The following is a 24,177-nucleotide window of genomic DNA, read 5'->3' as shown; positions in this document are numbered from 1 at the left end:
TGAGGAGAGGGATTTGGCAGGGGCTCTGGGTCCCTAACATCTGAATCCCAGATGATGGGAAGTATGTTTTCAAGTGTGGGGAGGATATGAAAATGTTCTGTTCTCACTTTTGGCTTTATGTCCATTTTACTACTGTTTTTATCCAATAAACTAAGTCGGTAATTTTTGTAAAATAATAATAATAATAATGCAAGATGAGTACTTAAAGTAAACAGGGTACCCAGGCTTGGGTCTGCAGGTAGGGGTAGAAAATCCAGACCAGCAAGCCAGGAATGGCTGCAGCACCACTCAGAGCAGGAGCAGGAAATCTCCCAATGCCTCAGGGTGTGCCTCTAAGAAATGGCTACAACCCATAGCTCTGGCCAGGTAGCCAGGAACCAGAGAGGAGAAGGAATCCAGTGAGGTCCTGAGAAAAGTACGTATTTGGGAAAAGTCTATGGAGGAAGAGGAATCGGGCTGTGGTGGGCCCACTCATACCCCTTTATGACCTCAGCCTTGCAATGGGGTGTTTTATAGATTACTAACCCCATGTCAAGGGCAGCTGCTTTCCCTGGGCCTATGATTGCATCCTCATAATAAGCCCTGACACAGAAGTCTCTGGATGAAGAGATGTCGGCAGGTGATTCTACCGCTCCCTTTATTACCTGTCCAGGGCAATGCTAAGCAACACCAGCCATCACCATCTAGCTCTCCGCTCCAACCTTCAGCAACCACTCAGTTACCCAACAGATATAACACTGAGCACCTACTATGTGCAGGTACTGTGAGGGGTACCAGAGTTACAGCATAGAACAAAGCAAAGATCCTTCGTGGAACTTACATTTCACATGATTCTATTTATATAAAATGTCCAGAAAAGGCAAATACATAGAGACAGAAATTATATCAGTAGTAGACTAGGGCCAGGGAGATTGGGGGGAAATGGGAGTCACTGCTAATAAACTGCACAGGTTTCTTCTGAAGGTGATGAAAGTCTTCTAAAATTAATTGTGATGATTATTGCACAACTCTATGAATATACCAAAACCCACAGAATTATACACTTCAAGTAAATTTTATGGTATGTGAAATAGATATCAATAAAGCTGTTGAATTAACAAAAATAATAAGGACCAAAAAACAGAACTTTCCATCTCAAGCTCTGCTCTATGCTATTGCCACAGTACCAGGTGCTTTCTGTATATAAGCAAGAACATGAAAGCTTCCCAATGAGGCTAAAAAAAAAAATAAACTGTTCGGAAAGACTTTTAAGTGCCCAACCTATTTACTAATGTGCCTCTTAATACGTTAGGCACATCTGAGATTATTACGTGACTAAAGATCGGCTAAATTATGCTGTGGTAACAAGCCCCAAATCTCAGTAGCTAAATAACAAGCTGATTTTGCATTTATGCTACATACACTTAGGGCTGGCTGAGGCTGTTTCCTCTCCAACTTGCCCAGACTGACAGAGCAACCACTATCTGGAGCTTTGCCATTCTCCACAGCAGAGGGCAAGAGAGATCTGGAGGGTCACACACTGGTGACTGAGTGACTCAGCCCAAAACTGATATAGCATACTTCTCTCAACATGGCTAGACGTAGTCACATGGCTCCAAAAACACAAGGAGGCCAGGAAACACAAGCCCATCACATGCCTGGAAAATAGAAAGCTTTGAAAAGCCAGTGAACAGTGCTAATGTTTGCACAGGCGATTAAGGTATAGTGTGGTTAAGAATGTGGATTGTGAAGTCAGCATACTTGGCTTAAATCCCAATGCTATCACTCACTATCTAGACATCACCACATTACTTGGGAGAAGTTAACTTGACCTCTTTGGGCCTCAGTTTCCTTATCCATAAAATGGGGAAAGTAATGGTATTCACCTCATAGGTCTGTTAGAAGATTAAAGAGGATTTCTATCTGTAAGGAATGGAGAACAGAACCTGGCAAGTGCTAATACCATTACGTACCATACAACCTTTATTATTTTGAAAAAAAAAAATAAAGGCAATGTTGTTTTATCTGTGTAATATAATGAATTGGCACTGTGTGAAGTATCATTCTACAGAATCCAACACATATAAAGTAGGCATAAAATAAACTGCAGCCCTTAGTAACAGAAAACCAGGACTTCCACGTCTTACTTAGCCCGCCCTTGAACTAGTTGTCCGGTCCCTTGGCTTCATGTTTCGTTCTTATCTTTAAGTGAAGGCTCTCCAGCACTAAAAGCTTGGAATTCTTTATTCATGGGTCACTGACTTGGCCCACTGTGGTCTTTTCACTGTTTGCTCTCTGTTCTTTACCAATAAAGGATGGTCCTCTCCTTCAAATCAAGGGAGCACCAAGACATTCCCTACCTGGTTCCAAAAGGCAAACCTCACCTGGATGCGCCCCTCTGGGCAAGCCGACCCTAGCCCACTTTCTGCCAGCAAGCCATCAGGAAGCAGCCAGGAGAGAGGCAGGTCACTGGTGCACTTCAAAGGAAGCGCCCGCCTCCCAGGGAGAGTGGGGAGGGTGCACAGTCGCCCAGAGGGAGGGCAGCTGGCCTCCACCCAGAGCTCTGGTGAGTTGCCTCCTCCCATCCCTGTGCAAGAGCTTCACGGCCCTCAACAAACAGCTCCATACACCTTTTAGAAGCACCCTCCTCACCTGCACCTTCCCTCCTTGGCCCAGGTGAGTACTGCACCTCTGTGTTGGAGGAGTCCTTGTGGCTTATGGAGAGCCAAACATTCCCACAGATCTGTTGTTTAGTTTGGCCCTATTCTGGGGTCAGGAACGGAATACAAATTTAAAAATTAGGAAGATGTGCCGTGAGATTTTTTTTTTAAATCTCCCAGTAAGGCAAAGCTTTAAAAAGTGGGGGCCATTCGCAATATTTCAACCTCAGTCTAACACGTTAAATATGTGAATAAAATATAGGTAACCAGGAAAATAAATCTCAGTGCTGCTGTTTTTCTAATGTTGATGACCATGTCCAACAATTTCAATCTCAGTAGCTGAGGCATCCTCCCTTTAGGAGCCATTAAAGCCCCCTCCCCCAGTGTAATCCATCTTTTCTGTCGGAAATCCTTTCTGCCCTCCATGTGTATCTCTGAGTCATGCTCTCTTTCTCTTTCTGCACCTGTGCCCTGGCTGGGATGCTATGGCACATTCCACCTCCTGGGAATTCCCTGATTTCCCCAACTCTCATCACTTCTAGGTCACTTACTGTCAACACCCATTTGTCCCTGCCCTGGGCTATCCTTTAAGGTTCAAGCCAACAGCCAAGTGGGCGAGACCTCTTGAAGGCAGATTGTCCAGGCTCAAGCAAAGCACAGAAGACTGCAGCCCCAGCCAATGTCTTAGACTGCAACCTCACACGGGACCTTGAGCCAGAACCACCCAGCCACTCCTGGATTCCTGACGCACAGAAACAGTGCGGAATACTAAACGCTTATTGTTTTAAATAAAGTACTAAGTTTGGGGTAATTTGTTATATAGCAATAAATAACGAATACAGGGGGTCTCCAGGTGATAAAGCAAGTTTAATAAAATATAGAATTTATGCAGGCGGTAGATATACAGGTGTTCACCGTAAAAGTCAGCTTTGCTGTATGTATGAACATATTCATAATCAAACTTGGGGGGGGGAAGTGTAGGCTGCATAATATAAAACTGGCAGCTGGATCAGTCTAGGACACAGCTACAGGAAAGTTTCCTGAACAATAAAATAAAATGATTTGAAAGAAGTACCAAGGAATATAGTGTTTTAGAGGCAGATATCTTTGGAGCATTTACTATATATATTTTATAGTATATGTATGTATATATAAAGTAGGATTAGGTGTGTATGTGCTACTTTATTTTATCCCAACTCCCAATTTTCAAATAGACACTGATCTGCCAATTTCAGTTTTTATCAGCAAAGGCCACTTCTCAGGAATCCCATGAAGACAAGGAATTACCATAATATCAAAGGTAACCTATTTCTTCCAATGAGGCCACCAAACATCCATTTGCTACCCCGTGCTCTGTTTGTTCTGTCTGATTTAATTCCCAAACTAATTAGGCTAGCTTAATTCCCTGCTGCTTTATCAGCTAATGGTTAAAGAAACTGATTAACTTGTACAGAACATGCTCAACATAGAGCTGCAACAAATGGGTAATTCTGCACTCCAGAGAAATCGGACTGGTAAAAACCAGTGCTGATGCCAGTCTGTGCTTTCCTTGCTATTTACCTATACTTAACATCCACCCCTGCATATTTTTATAGTGAAGACTATGCTAAAATTGCTGTTCATATCCAACATCGAGAATGTATTTTTACATAAATAATGCAACTAGCCCAGTCTTTTTATGTAATGATATGAACCATAAAAGATTCTGCATTCAATAGAAATACAAACTCATTATTTTCTTCAAATATAAACAAACCAAAATCTGCCTGTCAGTGATTGGAGCCCACTTTGTTTATTTTACAGATATCAGAGGTGGTCATCACAATGTTGACTGATAACAGTTACCCTGTTACAAAGCACACAGTAATGTACTGGAGATAAGCTTGGAAAATATTGACAGTTGGATTCAGTGTTTAGCATAGAGTCTTATTTATATTGCATACGGAATCCTCAACACTGGCCAATACCAACACACCTGGAAGGAGAGGCCCCTGCAGTATTCACCACAGACAAGCACAAGATGAGGCGGACTAGGGACTGGCTTGTTTAATCTTACCTCATCTGCCTCCTAGTTGGAGAGGACAGAAAGTTAAACACTACATTTTTCAGGCTCCACACCTTGCAGCTAGAGATCGGGATGTGAACCAACTAAAGTCACCTGTGCAAAATTAGGGAGGAAGAAGTGAAGCAGAGGCCTTCTCTAGGCAGCTTTTGGCTGGCAAGCAAACTGTGGAATGGGAGGTGGGCTTTTGTTTCACTTTGTCCAGCTTCATTGAGGTATAACTGACAAATTAAAATTGTACAAATTTAGGCTGGGTGTGGTGGCTCATGCCTGTCATCCCAGCATTTTGGGAGGCCAAGGCGGGCAGATCGCTTGAGGTCAGGAGTTCAAGAGCAGCCTGGCCAACATGGTGAAACCCCGTCCTTACTAACAATACAAAAATTAGCCAGGCATGGTAACACGCCTGTAATCCCAGCTACTAAGGAGGCTGAAGCAGGAGAATAGCTTGATCCCGGGAGGTGGAGGCTGCAGTGAGTTGAGATTGTGCCACTGCACTCCAGCCTGAGTGACAGAGACTCCATCTCAAAAAATAAAAATAAATAAAATTGTATAAATTTAAGGTAAACATGTTTTGATATATGCATACATTCCTAAAGGATTACCACAATCGGGCTAATTAACACATCCATCACCTCAGTTACTTTTGTATGTGGTGAGAATACTTAAGATCTACTCTCCTTGCAATTTTCAAGTATAATACACTAACTGCAGTCACCATGCTGCACACTGGATCTCCAGAACTTACTCATCTTATAACTGAAAGTTTATACCCTTTGACTAACATCTTCTCATTGCTTCCACCACCCTCCCCCAGCCCCCACAACTACCTTCCTACTCTATGAGTTTGACTTTTTATGATTCCACTTTTAAGATTCCATGTATAAGTGGAATCATGCAGTAGTTATCTTTCTGTGATTGGCTTATTCATTTAGCATAATGTCTTGCAGGTTCATCCATGTTTTCGCAAATGGCAGGCTCTCCTTTATTAAGGATGAATAATATACCATTGGGGTTCATTTCCTTTATTCAGTGGACACAGGTTATTTCCACATCTTGGCTATTTTAAGTAATGCTGCAACAAACGTGGGGTGCTGATATCTTTTCATGACAGTGATTTCATTTCCTTTGGATATATACCCAGAGGTGGGATTGCTGGATTACAATGCAGTTCTATTTTGAATTTTCTGAGGAACCTCCATATGGTTTTCCATAATGACTGCACAAAATGGGTAGGTTTTCTGTAACCACACTCTAGGGCCACTCTCAAGTGCCAGGAGGCACTGTAGTGGCAGACCCTTCTCCATTCAGGCTTCCTGAACTTTGGAACCAGCAAAGAGTGGGTTCTAGAACCTACAGCTCCAGTTAATGTCCTGTGAGTTGGCAGGCCTGCCAGAGGACCAGATCTTCACTCTTCTGGGAATTGCTCTGAGGGCCCAGCCCTGCCAGTGACTCGGTGAGCACTCAATTCTGTCTCCTTCTGCTTAAAATGCCTAGAGGAGTTGCTGTTTCCTATACTGATCCCTTACTTAATCACAACAGAAGTCTCATATCTTTTAAGAACACTAAAAAATGAAAATACAATGATTTCTCCACTGTATATTTTCCAACTACTCAATCACTAAGCACTTCAGGATGGGTGATAAGTACTGAAATTGCACAGATGGTGCATACGGGAGGACAGCCCCCGGAGAAGGCAGAAATACAGACGCCTGGTAAGGAAATGGAGAGCCAGCATAGCCCCAGAGTGGTCAGGGTTAGACCAACTCTGCCTGCAGAGAAGAAAGTGTGAGGGGAGGACATACAGGGAAACTAAAACCATAAAAGCTAATCTGAAATTGACATAATAGGCCAATCAGCCACAAAACTTACCTGTGGACACATGTGACTCATGGAAACCAAGCTCGCTACTTTACAGTTAAAGCTCACATGGTATAAGGTGGGGCCAAAAAAAGAAGTTGTGATGTCAGGAGCTCTGCGACGTGTGCGTGATTTCTTTGAGCATTTCCAGGCTGTGGTTGCACAGTGATTTAGAATTTTCATTAAAGCAAAAGGCAGGAAGCCTTCTATTTGGTTTAAAGCCAGCATGTCTGAGTTCTATTCCCCACACTGCTGCTGCAGACTGGATGGGCAAATCCCCAATTTGTTTCCTTTACTTCAAGACCGTCCTTCAGCCAGGCACAGTAGCTCACACTTATAATCCTAGTACTTTGGGAGGCCAAGAAAGGAGGCTTGCTTGAGTCCAGGTGTTCGAGACCAGCCTGGTCAATATAGCAAGGCCACATCTCTATAATTTTTTTTTTTTAATTTAACCAGGTGGGTAGCACACATCTGTATCCCAGCTTCTTAAGAAGTTGAAGCAGAAGATCTCTTGAGCCCAGGAGTTCAAGGGTGCAACAAGCTATGATCATGCCACTGCACTCCAGCCTGGGCAACAGGGCGCGACCCTGTTTTAAAAAAAAGAGAGAGACTGTCCTACAACAAGAGTCTCAATAATAAGAGCAGCAGCTACCCTCTGCGGAGAACCTACAAGCCCATGTTCCCTACGCGTGCCATTTAACCTCAGAATCCCATCAGCTGGTTATTATTAAATGGATACGACCATTCTCCCTGGTTTACCACTCCCATCTTGATGCAGGCCTCCATCACCTCTCAGCTGGATGCTGAACAGCCCCGTGCCTGGTCTTTCTGTTTCCGTTCTTCCTTTCCCCTCCCCACACTATCTCAATACAACTGCCAAGGTGATCCTTTAAACCTCAGGTCAGATCATGTCACTTTTCTACTCAAACACCCTCTCCCTCACCACCACCGTGGCTTCTCATTTTACCCAGAATAAGCACCCAGGTCTGGACAATGGTCTCCAAAGTCCTCCAGCATCTGCTCCCCACTTACCTCTCTGATTACATCACCTCCTGCTCCCCCGGCTCATTCTGCTCTGGCCACGCCAGTCTCCTTGCTCCTCCTCCAGCACACCAGGTACACCCCTGCCTCAAGGCTTTGCACGACGGTCCCTCTACAAGGAATGTTCTTATCACCAGCTAGTGAAACAGCCTTCTCCTTTAGGTCCTACAGGTGTTTGTAGAAATGTTACCTAATCAGTGATGCCTTCTCTGACTACCCTATTTAAAACTGCAGTCTTAGCACTTATTGCCATCTACATAATGTATTAATTCATTTTGTTTACTGTTTGTCACCCTCTCTGTTTCCTTGAGAATAGAAATTGTTTTGTTCAAGCCTATATCAGCCACATATAGCAGGCACTTAATATTTATTGAATTTGACGAAAAGATGAAGAATGTAGGGGATTAGGTAACTTGCCCACATCTACACAGGTAGTAAGCAGCAGCACAAGGGGCCAAACTCAAGTTCCCTCTGACTCAGAAGCCCATACTCTGTCCAGAGCAACCTAAACTCTCCTTCCATAGCCCAGGGGCTTTATGAGATGCAGCAGACATAAAATAAACACCCAAATCAATGGCCTTCTGTCCTCTAATGGCTTTCTGTCCTCTCTCTGCCCAGGAGAGGTGACATCAGGCACTGGCCTAATCTACACGACTTCCTAAGACAGCGTGCACAACCTTAGAAGCAGTGGTACCCCATTTCTGAGGACTCTCCTTGTCTTTCTCTTTCAATCCTTCCCTGAGTGCCCCAGCAGCCAAAAAGCATCAGACCCACCCACTAGTCTAATGAAAAAAGCTCCTCACAGCCTGAGAGTTCAGTAGTTTTGTCCAATTACTAACCTCAGTGAGATATTATAGCTTCTGCAGATTACCTCTGATTCTGGCTGAAAGAACTGTAGGAGTCCAAGCCAAGAACCCTGCTGCCTGCAGGATGAAAGAAACACTGGGAAGGGTTCCCACAGCACTATGAGGAGGTTGCAGAGGGTGTGGTGGAGGGGTTACAGCCCAGAGTTATATAGAAATAGGAGCAGCTGCAGCAAAGGATGGGGGAAATCCTGTTAGAACCAGCCAACCCCCACCTCCACACCCCACTCCCCTTGGTGGAATAAAATTTATTTTGTCATACCCTAAGTGAAGATCTCTGTATTTTTTAATTAAATCAATTAACATAAATAACACACTTAGAATAGTACCTGCCACTGTAAGTACTACATTTCTATAGCTATTATCATAACGGGATTTAATTGCTATGTTTTCCTGACAATAGCCAAAAGCTCAAAAAGGGTCCCATCGGGTAAGGAAAGCAAGGATCAAATCTGCATATGCTTTAAAAGCTAACTTTTTTTTTTTTTTTTTTTTGAGACGGAGTCTCACTGTCGCCTGAGCTGGAGTGCAGTGGCCGGATCTCAGCTCACTACAAGCTCCGCCTCCCGGGTTTACGCCATTCTCCTGCCTCAGCCTCCCGAGTAGCTGGGACCACAGGCGCCCGCCACCTCGCCCAGCTAGTTTTTTTTTGTATTTTTTAGTAGAGACGGGGTTTCACCGTGTTAGCCAGGATGGTCTGGATCTCCTGACCTCGTGATCCGCCCGTCTTGGCCTCCCACAGTGCTGGGATTACAGGCGTGAGCCACCGCGCCCGGCCAAAAGCCAACTTTTTAAAAAAAAGTATTCATCGGCCCAGACTCTTCTAAAAAAATAAATAAGACGAGGCTGTAAGCTTTTGTAGATAGGGATTTGGACCTATTTCTCTTTATCTCTCTTTTTTTAAATAATAAAATTTCGCCATTTTTTAAAATAAAGTTTCGCCACCTTGCCCAGGCTGGTGTCGAACTCCTGGGCTCAAGCCATCCACCTGCCTCAGCCTCCCAAAGTGCTAGGATTACAGGTGTGAGATACCATGCCCAGTCTATTTCTCTTTATATCTCCTTTGAAATGTTCAAATGATTATTCTGCATAACTGTGGTTATTTTTATTATAGCTACGTTAAGTATGGCAATGTTACATTATCTGAAGTAACTATAGACGTGAAACTGGAAAAATCTTTTTCAAGTAAACAGGCAGCGTAAACCCCAGATATGCCTACTATCCTAATAATTACCACGGCTGCTGTGAAGAAACATGGTGGACCTTGGGGAAAAAAGTTACAAACATCTGACAACCAATGAAGAAACTGAATAAAAATTTAAGGCAAGTGTAATTTAATGTTAACAATAAGAATATGGGAGGCTAGGTGAAAGTATTAATCATCTGCAGCAGCTGCCCACCAGCACTTTCAGCTGGAAACCAATGAAGGTGAAACGATCCACAAACCAGACCCATTAAAAGAACACATAAATCCTGTGGGGTGGTGATGAGGTGGGACATACTGTTATTCCCACCACTCAGTTCAAATCATTGCTTTTTTTTTTTTTTAAAGGTAACTCTTGTATCAGAGACTTAGCACCACGATACCTTCTAAATGAGAAATAAATGAAATAAGAAGAATCATAGTTATTGCATCACACAAGCACAAAACATCCATTCACTTTGGTATAAGAAACAATATTTTCAACCATCTCCACATGGATGTTAGCCATAAAGTCCCTCCCCAGGTGTCTGAAATAAGTAGTTTCCTTCAATGCAAAAATACTGTATGATACACAATCAACAGGCAATTTGCTATATTTTGCTTCCTTCCAGAGAGATGCCCTGTGGATTAGTTACAGAGAGTAAAAGCCATGTTGTGAATAAGCCTGGTATTCTCGTGGCTGGGAGCTCTCCTGAGCTCTTCAAAGGAATGTGTTTCTAAAGAATGTTTAAGTAAGCTTAAGGAGTTCCAAGCAACCCAATACCGACATATTTGGCATGTTGGATTTGCCAAGAAGGCATCCCTCTCGAATGCAAATGTAGATCAGAGCTCCACTGACTCGAAGCTCAACTTGAAGAAGGGAGACACAGAATACTTTCTGCTGAAAGTATTTGTGTTTTTTCATAAGCATGTGTTCCTTAAGGAACAAAACCCTGGAAATACTTAGAAACAAGCCCTAGGCTTCCATAAGGGAAAACAACCATAAGTCTTAATTTTGCAGGTATAAATTATGTTCCATATAAAGACAAGTAAACCTCAATGATGAAAAGCATCCCAAGTATCACACGTTCTGAAATTATGATGTGGGCAAAAGTTACTCCTAAGAAATGGCCTTGGGTGCAAGCCCTGTCTTGATGAACATTCCTACTAATGTGTCTGAAAGACACATTAGCTGTGCTTTTTTCTGTGCTAGGAAAAAAAAAAAAAAAGACTAATTGGGGACAATCCTCTTCTGACTTTGTTAAGTGCATCACAATTATCTTTATTATTTACTCAGCTCACAACCCATTCCCTTGGCCTAAAATAGATTAAGTTGGACTTAATAAATCAAAATACAACAAGAATCAACAGAAACTTAAAATTATGGCCCACAGTCCTGGATGCTAGCTCATCTATTACTAATGCCTAAAGCCACTAAAAGCATCATTGCTCTAATGAGAACAGCAATTAACTTTGTTGTAGCTATTTACAATTTCCAAAGTGCTTTCCCATCCCACCGCCCCTTTATTCTCCTGGGAGATTAGGGACCTGGGAGGAGGGCATTAGGCTCTTCCCCCAGTACAGGATTTCTGAGAACTCTCAGAAATTCATGGCTTACTGAAGAAGACACATCTAGTGACACAGCCAGGACTTTTTCAATTCCAGTTACTATTCGTTTTTTAATATATTGTTTTATTACTTAAAATATATATCATATGACATTATTAATAGTATGATGCCTGGGGAAAATTTTGCGGCCTGATACATTTTTCTAAGCATGGTATATTCATTCCATTTTCCAGAGGCTGCCTGTGCTGTGATATTTTTGATGCCAGGAACTTCAGGGTAGTATTTCTATCTTGAATATCACAGTGCAGGCAGCCTCTGGCTTCTCTGCTTGGAATTCCACCTCCAAGTAAAGGGGAAGAAGAAAAGGAGAGTGAGTGATCTGTGGCTCTCTCCTGGGAGGCAGGGCTGGGAGCTCTAGAAGTCGGCCCCAGTGTTGCTCAAGGGACCAGAAGCTGTCTCGGTGACAGAAGCCTCTGCTTCCTTCCTCTAGAAGCATCAAGGCCATTAACTGGAGCAAGACGAAAGAGCCACCAGAGGTGGAAAAGGTGACCATTCATATCAACCCAAGCCCAGGCCTCATAAAACCGGGGTGTGATGGAATCTGGAGAGACAGTGAACAAATTATAAGCCGAGATGCCTCGGAGACTTTTCAGAGTACAATTTTATAGAGGCTTCAAGGATGTCAGTGGGCATTTCATGCTTTTTGTCTCCATTACTCTTTGGTTTGCAGTGCATTTGTCTTCTGTTTGGAATGACGTTTTGATGCTGAAGTCTGAGGAATCAAAGTGGGCCTCATAACAGAGTTGTTTAGGTTGTCCAAGTCAGTGCAGCAGGGCCTCAAGAGCCCTGGGTGGCTTGCTGTCTGTCTAGGACTAAATCAGGGAAGTAGACTAGTGTTTCTTACCATGCATTATGAACTGGTATTGTGAACAGGAACATTTGTGGTATAGCACTGTCTCACATAATACAGGCTATTGGCACCCCTGGCCTGCAGGTGCTAAATAACAGTAGCACCTTTCCCCCAGCACTGCAACCCTGACCCACTGGTTGAGAACCACTAAATTAGATAACGTTTAGGACTTCCCATCTCTAAAATTCCTCAAGACCATGACTAGACCAGAATGGTATCAGGCGTGACAGTGCTCTGAGGTGGCAAAAAGGTGACAAACGCATAAGTATCAATGAAGCATGTAATCAGCTGCAAATAACAAAAAAGCAGGCTCACCAGGCTTTACAAAATAGAGGCTTCTTTTTCTCCCATATGAATAAGTCCTGGAGAAGGCAATCTACAGTGGGTGACAGTTTACCATTACCCTCAGAAACCTAGGCTCCTTTTATTTCTGAATTTTGCCAGCCTTAATGTGAGGGCTTTTATCCTATTTCACCTTATGTTTTCAAAAAGGCTGCTCTACATCTGGGTGTTACATCCACGTCCAGATAAGAAGAAGGCAAAGTCTTTTTTTTTTTTTTATGTTAGATACATCTTTTTATTCAGGAAGGGAGACCTTTCCCAGCAGACTTGTGCTTGGCCAAACCGTATCACATGACCACTCCTGGCTGGAAGGTGGTTAGGAAAATTGAACATTCAGATTTCTAGTCTCAACAGTAGAGGAAGGCAGGAGAGAGTGTTTGGGAATGGGCCCTGAGAAAGCCAGCCTCAAGCATCTGCCGCAGGAATCTTTATCCAATCGTGCTCACATTCTGCAAAGAAGCTGGCACGTATCTTACACTCAAAAATTATGAAAATGTTAAGGAATGGTCCACAAAGCTATTCTGGAGGTTATTTCTCCTTGCTTATTCTAATTCAAAGAATCTATCTAATCCATAGCAAACTGGGCTCCCAAATCAACAGAAACAATGACCAGATTGTATTCCCACCTTGGTCACAATTTCAGATTAGCAAATTTGAAATTATCTGTGTTCACCTCTCTGCATAGCAGGTTTCAAGATAACACTTCACATCATTCTCTATAACACATCTCTCTCTACCCTTAGAACAAAACTTGGTGTTTAGAATAAAAGCAAAATGTAAACAAGGTAAAAAAAAAAAAAAAAAAATATATATATATGTAAAGGGAAATCTATTATTTGCACAGACTGATGTTTGAATTAAGTGCTATAATTATATATTGCAGACCTGGTAGATATATAAGATTTATTATACATCATTATATCCCAGATTGTCATATGTAATATCTTAAACACAGCAAGAATTTTATATGTTAGTTAATTTAATGTTTAGTTCTCTTACCTTCCCCATTACCTAAGTAGCCACATTTTCTCAAAGTATTTAGCTCCTTAGCTATAGAAAAGAATAAGATAAATACAAATGCATATACTAAAATATTTACAAATAAAGTAATAACACTGGCTTCAAAATAACCCAAAGAAGTGGGAAAAGTGGGTGGAAGAGGGAATAAGACTGACCATGGTTTCATAATTACTGAATCTGGGAGTGAGGTACATGTGAGTGAATTACACTAGTCTAATTGTGAAATTTGCCACAATTCAAAGTTTTGTTTTTATTTGTTTTAAATCCCTCTGGAACTGATACTAACATATACTTCATGGATGAACCTCAAAAACATTATGCGCAATGAAAGTAGCTGAAAACAAAAAAGCCATATACTATCTGATTCTATTTATATGTAATATCTAGAAAAGGCAAATTTATGGAGGCAGAAAGGGGACCAATGGTTGCCTGGAGCTAGGGGTGGTAGTGAGGACTGATCACTAAATGGCATGAGGAAACTTTGGAGTGATGAAAATGTTCTCAAACCAGATTCTGGTGATGGTTGCATGCTGTGTAAAATTACTTTAAAAATCACCAAATTGCATAGTTATAATGGGTACATTTTATGATATGTAAATTATACCTTAATAAAACTATTTTAAAATTCGAAAGCTCTGAAGATACACAGACACAGAGAGAGACAGAGAGAGAGAAATACATCCACTGTTATTTGCTAATACTACACTTAGGAAGACAAGATTTGCAGGAAAAGTGTTTAAAAGACACAATTTAGAAAACAGGAGAGTTTCCCAGCACTTCAAAGATCCCCTATTATTGTGGAAAAGCAGCATCTAGTCATATATACCACTTCTTGTAGTCTTCCTACAAAGCTGAAAATTAGAAATAGAAAAAGAATAAAGGAAACAGAGGTCTGTTTTTGGTCCAGCTGAAGCAGTCAGCCCCTACTTTACATGGCAGAACTCATCAGGAGGCAGGAACTTACCAGAGCAAGGAGGGTAACAGTCACAAAGCAGAAGACAGGTATGCTGAGTGAATGAATGGATGAATAAAGAAATAGTAGTTTAAAGCTTCAAATTCAATTTTAAATATCCTAAATGATCAGCTTGTACCAAAGTAATTTTTGTAGATTCAGAAAACCATGAATGGAAACCTGGTTTTTGTTGCAAAGTAATTGTTTGTTTGTTTTTTAAACTTTTGGGAGAATCTAATCTATTCATAATCACGTCAGATCAAACCTACCTGGGAAGGAGGGAAACAATTAATTTGAAAGTTCAGACAGAAAGCATCTCTGACAAGTTGGAATTTATACAAAACAGAAAAGAAGCTATAAACTCACCCAGAGCGGGGGACATTCTGTTTGGGGTAGAAGCTTTGGCTGCTGCAAAGTAAGAAGTGGAATAATTTTTCATCAATATTCTCAGATGCTCTATTAAACAATAAAGGCAAGTGTTTATGCTTAGATGTTACGACAGACTTCTTATTTGCAGACCTAAGTTTTCCAAATTCTGAAACATAGTAAAAGTTTGTTCTTTGTCACTTGAAAATAGACAGCAGGATTTAAATTTTACCTTTCTCCCGGATCACCTGAGGTCAGGAGTTTGAGACCAGCCTGGCCAACATGGCAAAACCCCATCTCTACTAAAAATACAAAAACTTAGCTGAGTGTGGTGGCAGGTGCCTGTAATCCCAGCTATTTGGGAGGCTGAGGCAGGAGAGTTGCTTAAACCCGGGAGGCGGAGGTTGCAGTGACCCAAGATCGCACCACTGTACTCCAGCCTGGACGACAGAGAGAGACTCTGTCTCAAAATAAATAAAGTAATTAATTAATTAATTTTATCTTTCCCCAAGGCACATCTCTGAAAGGGGAAAGGGAGGAAAGACAGACTTCCTGGGCCTGGTCCCAATGGTACCACCCAGCATATCTCTGCCCACATTTCTGTGTTTACACGTTGACTTTAGTGAGTTTCCTGCAAGCTTGTTATCAACAGGATCCCAGCTGGTCATTTACTCTGCCCTCTGCCATTAATCTCCAACAGAACCTCACTTACGGCGTACCCTAGATGACCTCACACCCCTTCACAGGTGGAATTCTGTTCTGTTATTTATTCAAATATTGTCTTCCCAAAGGAAACTCCTAAGTACTTTAATTACAGTTGGGGGGTGTGGAAAAAAGCTTGTTATCCCCGTTGTCCGTGTTTCCGAGACCTGGAGAAGCACAACTGCAGAGTCTTCATTTTGTAGACGGGAGACAGGTTTAGTAAGATGTCCTAAAGCCTGAAGGTGGCCACCAGTTAGCTGCAGGATTCTTTCTCTTTCTTGGGGGCCCATGGAATTGCATATGAACATGTACACTGGGGTCAACAACATGGACTCCAAATCCTGATGCCACAATTACTACACAAGAGAATGTGGGCAAGCCAGAAACTTTCTGGGCCTCAGTTTCCTCACCTAAAAAAATAAAGATAATACCTATAACTTGCAGGTGGTTGTAAAGGTAAAACGAAATAAAGAAAAGGTGTCCTAGATAGCATGCAGCAAAGGGCTAGTGTTTGATAAACTCAATTTATTGAATGCAATACATTATAGTGAGCTGAATATAATTAAATTACAGTATTGAATTCCTACAAAGCGCAATGCTAGAGTTTATTTAATAAGTAAAAAGCACACTTTCTCATTCTGTAGTAGAAAAATGAGCCTACAGAAGAGTACTGAAAAATACTATGAAAGTAGGGCTTCCCTACGCCTGAAGCACCAGCGGGAGCTACTCGCAGAGTGTGGAGTTGATTCCATTTATATAGTACCTGTCAGAGTCCTAGACACAATACAAGCCAACATCTACCTGCAAAGAGGTGAGCCCAGCAAAAGAGCTGTACTGCGCTCAGCCCTGGTGCTATCTAGAGTTTAGGTCAACTTGGGGTCTGACGGCAGACAGATTCCTTCCCTGCTGTGGAAGAGATCCCCCTCGCCTTTCTCCCAGAGGTCCAGTCCTGAAGTTGGACCAATGCACCCCAAGTCATGGGGTTCATGCCAAATCATGACCTTAGAAAAGCCACTTGGCTTTTTTTTTTTTTTTTTTGAGGCGGAGTCTCACTCTGTCGCCCAGGCTGGAGTGCAATGGCATGATCTTGGCTCACTGCAAGCTCCTCCTCCTGGGTTCATGCCATTCTCCTGCCTCAGCCTCCTGAGTAGCTGGGACTACAGGCACCCGCCACCATGACCAGCTAATGTTTTGTATTTTTAGTAGAGATGGGGTTTCACCATGTTAGCCAGGATGGTCTCGATCTCCTGACCTCATGATCCGCCCAGCCTGGCCTTGGCTTCTTATCTCTTGCCAAAGGTTCCAAGACCAGGCCCCAAACCAGCAATCAGTTTCTTCTTCCCACATAGTGACTGATCTAAAATTCTCTCTGATGTGGTGATGAGTTCCCTAACATCAGTCCTCGTGGGTGTTTTATTTTTCCTATAGGTTGAATCCAAACAATAATCTTCAAGCAGAAGTAGGTGTCACTTTGTAACTGGGGGACTGGAAAGCAGAGTGCCCTCTTAACTGCTGTCCTCATGAAGGCAGGCCGTCCACACTGCAAGGATGGTGTGGATAGGAAGAAAAGACTGGCTGCAGGGGAGAAGAGAAGGCGGTAGAAAGCCACTCCTGTAATTAGGCAGCAGCTGCATGCAGTGCTGAGGGTCCCCCACCAGGACAAGCTTGATTGCTGATAACTTCACAACGAAAAGCAGGTTCCTATTAATGGTCTGAGTCTGCAAAACACTGCTTAAAAGATTGTGACAGAGACTTCTTGACCAAACTTGACCAAACTTGAGTTGGACTCTTCTGGGCCCTCTTCTTGACTTGGCTTCAATATTAGTCCCCATCCTTGCCAGGCCTGCACAGCCCAGTGTTAGCAAGAATCTCGCTAAGTCAGTTTAGAAAGAATCCTCCCACCCCTGATATTTGATCCCATTACTATCTAATCAAATTCTTCATCCTCCAGGTGATATCTGATCAAGAGTTATCTGCCTTCAGCAGGAATCCTGTTAGTTTAGCATGAATCACCCAACCCTTGATGTCTTCTCTTAGTAATCTTCCATCCACAGACCCCCATGGCCTTTTCCTTGGGTAACAACACCACTCATTTTTTTTTTCTTGGTAGAGAGGGGATCTTGCTGTGTTGCTCAGGCTGGTCTCAAACTCCTGGTATCAAGTGATCCTCCTGCCACTATACCTGGTCCTCCTACTCACTTGTGTTGTATTCAGAGTTGAACCCAATCTCTCTCCCCTAGTGCAACTGTCTTGACACCTAGCAGGATAATCCTGAATAAAGTCTCCCTTGCCATTTTAACAAGTATCAGAATAACTTTTTCTTTAACAATTGTAGTGGGTTGAACAGTGGCCCCCAAAAAGTTATGCCAACTTCCTAATGCCTAAAATCTGTCAGTATTATCTTATATGACAAAAGAGTGAATATTACCTTATATAACCGCCCAAAATGTGGTTAAATTAAGGATTTTGTGAGGAGGGGCTTATCCTGGATTATCACAGTGGGCCCTAAATGCAGTCACATGTATCCTTATAAGACAGAGACAGGCTGGGCGTGGTGGCTCACACCTGTAATTCCAGCACTTTGGGAATCAGAGGTGGAAAGACTGTTTGAGCCCAGGAGATCGAGACCAGCCTGGGCAACACAGTGAGGCCCTGTCTCTAAAAAAATTTTTAAAAATTAGCTGGGCACGATGGTACATGCCTGTAGTCCCAGTTACTCAGGAAGCTGAAGTGGGAGGATTGCTTAAGACCAGGAGGTCAAGGCTGCAGTGAGCTGAGATCATGCCACCATATTCCAGACTAGGTGACAGAGCAAGACACTGTCTCAAAAAAAAAAAAAAAAAATGTAAAAAGGAGAGGGAGAGAGAAAGATAGAGTTGACACACAGAGACACACAGAAGACAAGAGGAAGTAAAGATGAAGGCAGAGATTGGAGCCATATTTCTCAAGCCAAGAAATACATACAACCCCCAGAAACTGCAAGGGGCAAGGAACAGAATTTCCTCTAGAAACTCTGGAGGGAGCAGGGCCCTGCAACATGTTGATTTAGGACTTCTGGCCTCCAGAACTCTGGGAGAATGCATTTCTGTTGCTTTACACCCACCAAGTTTGTGGTAATTTGTTACAAAAGGAAGCTGATGTGAGGACTGAAGTGCAAGTCCGTGTCTACAGCCAGCTGAAGGGTTATGGAGCCATATATTCACGCCTATCATTTGACATTTTTACAATAAACTTGGATTATTTCTATTATAAAAACTAATAATGAAAAGTCATAAGCCATGAGTATATGTGGAATTTGGGGCATGGGGAAGGGCAAAAATAGAATAATGTGTCATGCAGGTTAGGAAGACAGCTGAAAAGACACAAGACTTTCACCTGCTATTTCTCAACTGGTAGATATAAAACTTAATTAGGTCCCAAAATGTACTCATTCTTAAATTCTAGCTCACTAAAGAAAAAAAGATACCAAATGGTTCAGTTCTTCTAGAATGGGGAGGGCCTGTTGTGAATCTCTGAAAGAGGCGTGGACTGGTTTCATGTTACGAACTTCTTCACCTGGCTTAAAGATGTTTACTACATCTCACAGGAATGAGTATACATTAATTGATCATTTCAAGGAAATAAAATGCCATGAAAATATATTTGTTTAGGAAAAAGCAGCGAGAAGTGCAGGTTCAAGAACAAAACGCAGAAAGTGGCTTAACGCAACCCTCTAGTGGGGTGTGCATGGTTGTCTTCAGCAGGCAAAATCAAGGAGCATTTACACATCAGGGAGCATTACTCTCCCTGCAAACACACGAGTGCAGCCACCTGGGTAACAATCAAACCTCACCCTATGTTTTTTGCTGGGTCACCCAGTGTTAAGAGCCATTACCTAAAAGGCAGCACAATGAACTATCAGATGATCCTCTACAAACAAGGAACTACTCAAACCACCACAAAGGCACCGGGTCAGTTACATGCTTTCCAGCAGTATCTCCTGCCATACCTTTCACAAAATCTGCGCTCCAGCCAGGAAACTCACTTCTCTCTTCCTAAACAGGGCTCTGTCTCCCAGTCCCGGTGCTCTCTCCAGAAATGCCCTTGCAGGGAGGAAAAGCATCTTTCCTTACCCACGCTAGGTTCATGGCTGAGGCCCCTTTACAAAAGATAGATTAGCCAGAGAAAAGCATGCACATTTATTCAATGTAAGTTTTAGGTGACGTGGGAGTCTTCATAAGGAAATGAAGACCCAAAGCAATAGGGAAACCTGTTTTTTAACGCTGGGTGTGATGAAGAAGTGGAGAACAATGAACTATGCTTGGACAAAGGCAATAGGATCTAATGGTAATAAACCGGAGGAAACACAGCACGACCTGTTTGTGCAGATTCTTCTCTGTGACCCTTCATCTTCAGGGAGAATTGCATTCTTTTCCTACAGGTATAAGGAGAGGACCTCATATATGAGGATCTCAGGACCTGCTTCAGGGAGAAAGTTCAGACAATTCTTCCTAGATTGTAAGGACGGCTTCAGGGGAAAAGGGCAGGGGTCGCGGGGGAAATAAGAGCAACCCTCCTATATCTGCAGTTTTCTCAAGTTTCTTCAACTTGAAATATTTTGGGGTCACATGTCCTCTACTCCGACACCGTCCCTTTTGTAATTTCGGCCTATGAAAATCCAGACTGTGTTCATTTTCTAGGATTGTCATAACAGATTAACACAAATGTGGTGGCTTGGTACAACAGAAATGTGCTCCCTCACAGTTCTGGAGGCCAGGAGTCCAAAATGAAGTTGTCGGTGGAGCCGTGATCCCTCTGGAAGCTCTTGGGGAGACCCTACCAGCTTCTGATGACTGCAACAACATTCCTTGACTTGTGGCCTCATCATTTCAGTCTCACTTGTCACATGGCCTCATCCTGTTCTATGTCAGATCTCCCTCTGCCTGTTAAAAGAACACTTGTTAGATTTAGGGCTCACCCAAATGATCCAGGATGACTGCCTCACATTAATCACATCTGCAAAACCTTTTTTTAAAATCAGGGAGCATTCACAGGCTCCGGGGCTTAGGACATGGCCTTATCTTTCTGGGGGCCACCATCTGATCCACTGCACAGGCCAAGCGGAGATGGCACTTCTCCCCAGAAGCCTTCCCTGCTGTCGTTTTCTAAACCACAGAGGTGGGTTTTCTCTCAAAGACACACCCTGCAGTTTCTCACAGCTGTGTTTGGTCCAGCTGAATCAGCCAGCCCGCTGCTTTTCCAGAGCAGGACCTCCAGAACGGGTGCTCATTAGGGCAAGGAGGATGTAACGAGGTATCCTCTGCAGTCACCACTGTGTCACAACAGCCTTTTGCACCTGTCTCCCCACTATCATCCGAGCATCTCCAGGGCAGGGCCCATGTTACTCATCTTTGCATCTCCTGCACCTCATCACAGTGCCAATGAACAATAAGGGCTTCAATGACATCTGATATTTGTCAAATAAAAGAATGAATCTATCTGTATCACTTACACAAAATACACTGTTTTGTACCTTGCTACTCATTATGAGTCACCACGTATTTGTGTACTACACAACACCTGCTGGGGAAGATAAATATTTACAGTATTCTCTCAACAATCCCTGTCAGTTACACCCATAAAACTGATTTGAAGACCCAGTAATGGGTTGAAAACCACAGCCAGAAAATCACTGACTAAGGTGATTGCTAAGGTCTTTTCCAGTACTAAATCCTATGACAACCAACAACTAGAAAAGCAAATGGGCATGGAATTGAACTGAGTTAATCTGGACCAATCTGAGTGACCAGAAAACTAAGGAAAAAATGCCTATATAAATGCAAAGTGCTTAGATGCCATTGGGAAAAATAAAAGGTGACTCTTGGGTAGCATACAATTAGTCATGTTGTCTGCATGGGAATAAATTTGTTAAACAAAACACAGTGGACAACCCAGGACACAGAATCCCTGAGTAGCCAAGTGGCCATAAGAGTTCTGGTCACTCTTGTTGAGTGTTGGTTCCTTCATCTCTAAGCCTTGCTCAAGTCCACCCCAAGTCACAAGGTCTTCATAAAATTCTCATTAATATATTTAAAGGGCTCCACAGTTTATGGAGCTTTCCAATTACCGTTAGACACAGAGGCTTCACCAGGCCGAGCCTGCCCTGCAGCCTCCTCCTCTCCATTTCCTCCTGCTCACCATTCTCTAGTCTGCGGGTCCTTGCTCCTGAATCCCCCGCTCCACCCAAATGTGCATGCCTTGCTCTCAGCACTGTCCAAATCCCCATTATATATTACCTGATACAATCCTAAGGTAGTCTCTTTTCCAATGATGTTTTTATGTTGATCTGGAATTCCAGAAGACCAAAAACTTAGAAGATACAAAAGACCAAACTTCTAAACTTGAAATTTTAGGCACAGGAGACTGAGTAGAGACATTTAAGGAAAATATTTTCTGGACTTCTTCAAAATACACCAACTGAGGAGCCAGATCTCTACCTACTTGAGAGTGAGCCAGCCTGGCTACAGATATATCAATCTGTGGGCAGCTGACATCCTTAATAATGAACAACTTCCTTCTGTTCTGTCAAGAGCAGAGACAAAGACATGATTCAGGGGCACTCAAACTGAATTATTGTCTTCGTTTAAACTTTCCCACTCAGGCAGAGCTGTCAGCTGCAGCAGCCGGTTCAGGGAAGGACCAAAGTTCTCAAAAGCAAAGCTGTTCAAGTCCCCAGGCAGCCAACACAAAGGGCTCTGCCTTGATTTCCTGCCCAGTCCTGTGGCACTGAGACCCCTCCGGGAGCAATGCCCTGGGCATGTACAGCCTGCCCTGGACCCGGTACCAAGACGAAGGCAATGGGCGATGCATGAGACACGTTATCAGTCAACCCACAGTCCTAAGAAACTACCTCTGGAATTGGATTTCCAAACGGGAGGTCATGGCCCATTTGTGGGTCATGAAAATAAGTTAATGGGTCACAAGCAGCATTTTAAAGAATGGAATGGAATGGAATGGAATGGAATAGAAAAGAATAGAATAGAATAGAATAGAATAGAACAGACTAGATCGATATATTTTGGGTGGGAAACATTTGTTTCATTTGTGTGTGTGTTTATGTATGTATGTGTACATACTGGGTCACTTATGTAAAATATAGTTCTTATAGTGGGTCACAGTTAAAAGTTTAAAACCCACTGTTCTTGATCAAAAATGAGTCAAGTATTCAATCCAAAGAAACAACAGAAATGTAACCTATATTTCTTTTTGGAAAGCCAATAATTATCCAAAGTACCTTGGACAGTGTCTAAAACCCAAACTGGCCTTTACGAAGCATACTTCTGGGGGCTTAAAATGTATTTTCAGAAATCAGAGAATCCTCAATGAGAATTTTTACATTCTATGTTCTTAATGAGAATCTAACAAACTGAACATATTTGAAATCTGGATGCCTCCCTCATAATTGCATTGTCATGTGGTTTGTTTTTATTTGCTCATTAGAGACAGGGTCTCACTCTGTCCCTCGGTCTGGAGTGCAGTGGTGCAATCACAGCTCACTGCAGCCTCAAACTCTGGGGCTCAAGCAATCCTCCTGCCTCAGCCTCCTAGGTAGCTGGGACTGCAGCATGCGCCACTACACCCGGCTTCATTATGTCATGTGTATTAAATGCTCATGTTTGCATTTGTGTTTATAAACAAATGCAGGTGGGTGGACTGCTGAGAACAAAATGAAAGCAGGCTTCCTCTGGCAATACTGCACTGGATACAGGTGAAGGCCAGGCTGGCTAGGTCACAACAGGCTGTAGAAAGGGTTCTTAGTCATCCAAACAGAGATGACAGGTGGGAGAACTGAGTCACCACCAGGCACTTGGTAGCACTTGCAGGCTGAAAAAGCATCTGGGCCACAGGACTTAGTATCAAATTACAAATGGTACACTGTGGATCTTACCTCTGTACATACCAACTTGCAGCAATTTCTTTGTGGAAAAGTAAAAGTAAATACAATGAAATAAGTTATTTTTACACATCACAGAATAAAAAGACTGACTTGCTATTTCACAATTTATGTAGCTAATTTCAAGTACTTTTCCCATGATGTTACCAAAGATCATGTTTTTCCTTGCAGTACGTCTAGACATTAAACTGGGTTGCAGGGAAGACAGTCTGAGGACTACACATTCACACCCTCTCACACATAAACATTCCTTGATCAATGAGAGAAGGTGAAGCACAGGTGAAAAAACAAGTGTTTTCACCTTATTCTTTTCATTTGATGATGAAATGTTTTATGTGATTTGTTTTGTGGCTAATTCATTTTCATAATAATGCTTGCCCCAAAACAATATGAAATGAATCTATATTCCAAATTATTGGAATGGGGAGGTCCCACAGCACACAGAATGTTAGAAGGAAGACAAGCTGAATTTTTCAATGCTGAGAAAAGCTGGTAGGAGTGAATACTGAGACAAGCTTCCTGGAAATAAATCTAGCAATATGTATCTTTAAACTGTTGTTTGTTCTTTGGCTCAGAAATTCCACATCTAAAAAATGATGCTAAAGTAATACTCTGGATGTCAAAAAGAATTTAATTGCAAGAATCTAATGCCAGGGGATTCGTTAGTGGGATGTATGGTCATATAATCATGGTGATGGTAGTGCTGGTAAGACGATATTTAACAGATATTAAGTGCTT

At 42.5% G+C, this 24,177-nt stretch overlaps 1 protein-coding gene across 9 annotated transcripts in view; it reads right to left on the bottom strand.

Moving 5' to 3' along the window:
- The window catches only part of ANKRD6 (ankyrin repeat domain 6), a 221,244-nt gene that overhangs the window by 138,027 nt on the left and 59,040 nt on the right, over positions 1 to 24,177 (bottom strand). For 3 of the 9 annotated variants that reach the window (XM_033234611.1, XM_033234614.1, XM_033234610.1), the window contains exon 1: positions 14,805 to 15,260. The exons of 2 other annotated variants lie outside the window; for them this stretch is intronic. The gene's annotated coding sequence lies outside the window, so the exon portion shown is untranslated. Of the gene's footprint in view, positions 1 to 2,363; positions 2,475 to 14,450; positions 14,472 to 14,804; positions 15,261 to 24,177 lie in introns of those variants that run through there. 4 more of the 9 variants (XM_033234600.1, XM_033234601.1, XM_033234603.1 and 1 more) reach the window with 4 other exon arrangements.

This window comes from Trachypithecus francoisi, unplaced genomic scaffold (genome assembly GCF_009764315.1).
Source record: "Trachypithecus francoisi isolate TF-2019V2 unplaced genomic scaffold, Tfra_2.0 Lachesis_group15, whole genome shotgun sequence".
Lineage (NCBI taxonomy): Eukaryota > Metazoa > Chordata > Mammalia > Primates > Cercopithecidae > Trachypithecus > Trachypithecus francoisi.
This window is presented reverse-complemented; position numbering and strand designations above follow the sequence as displayed.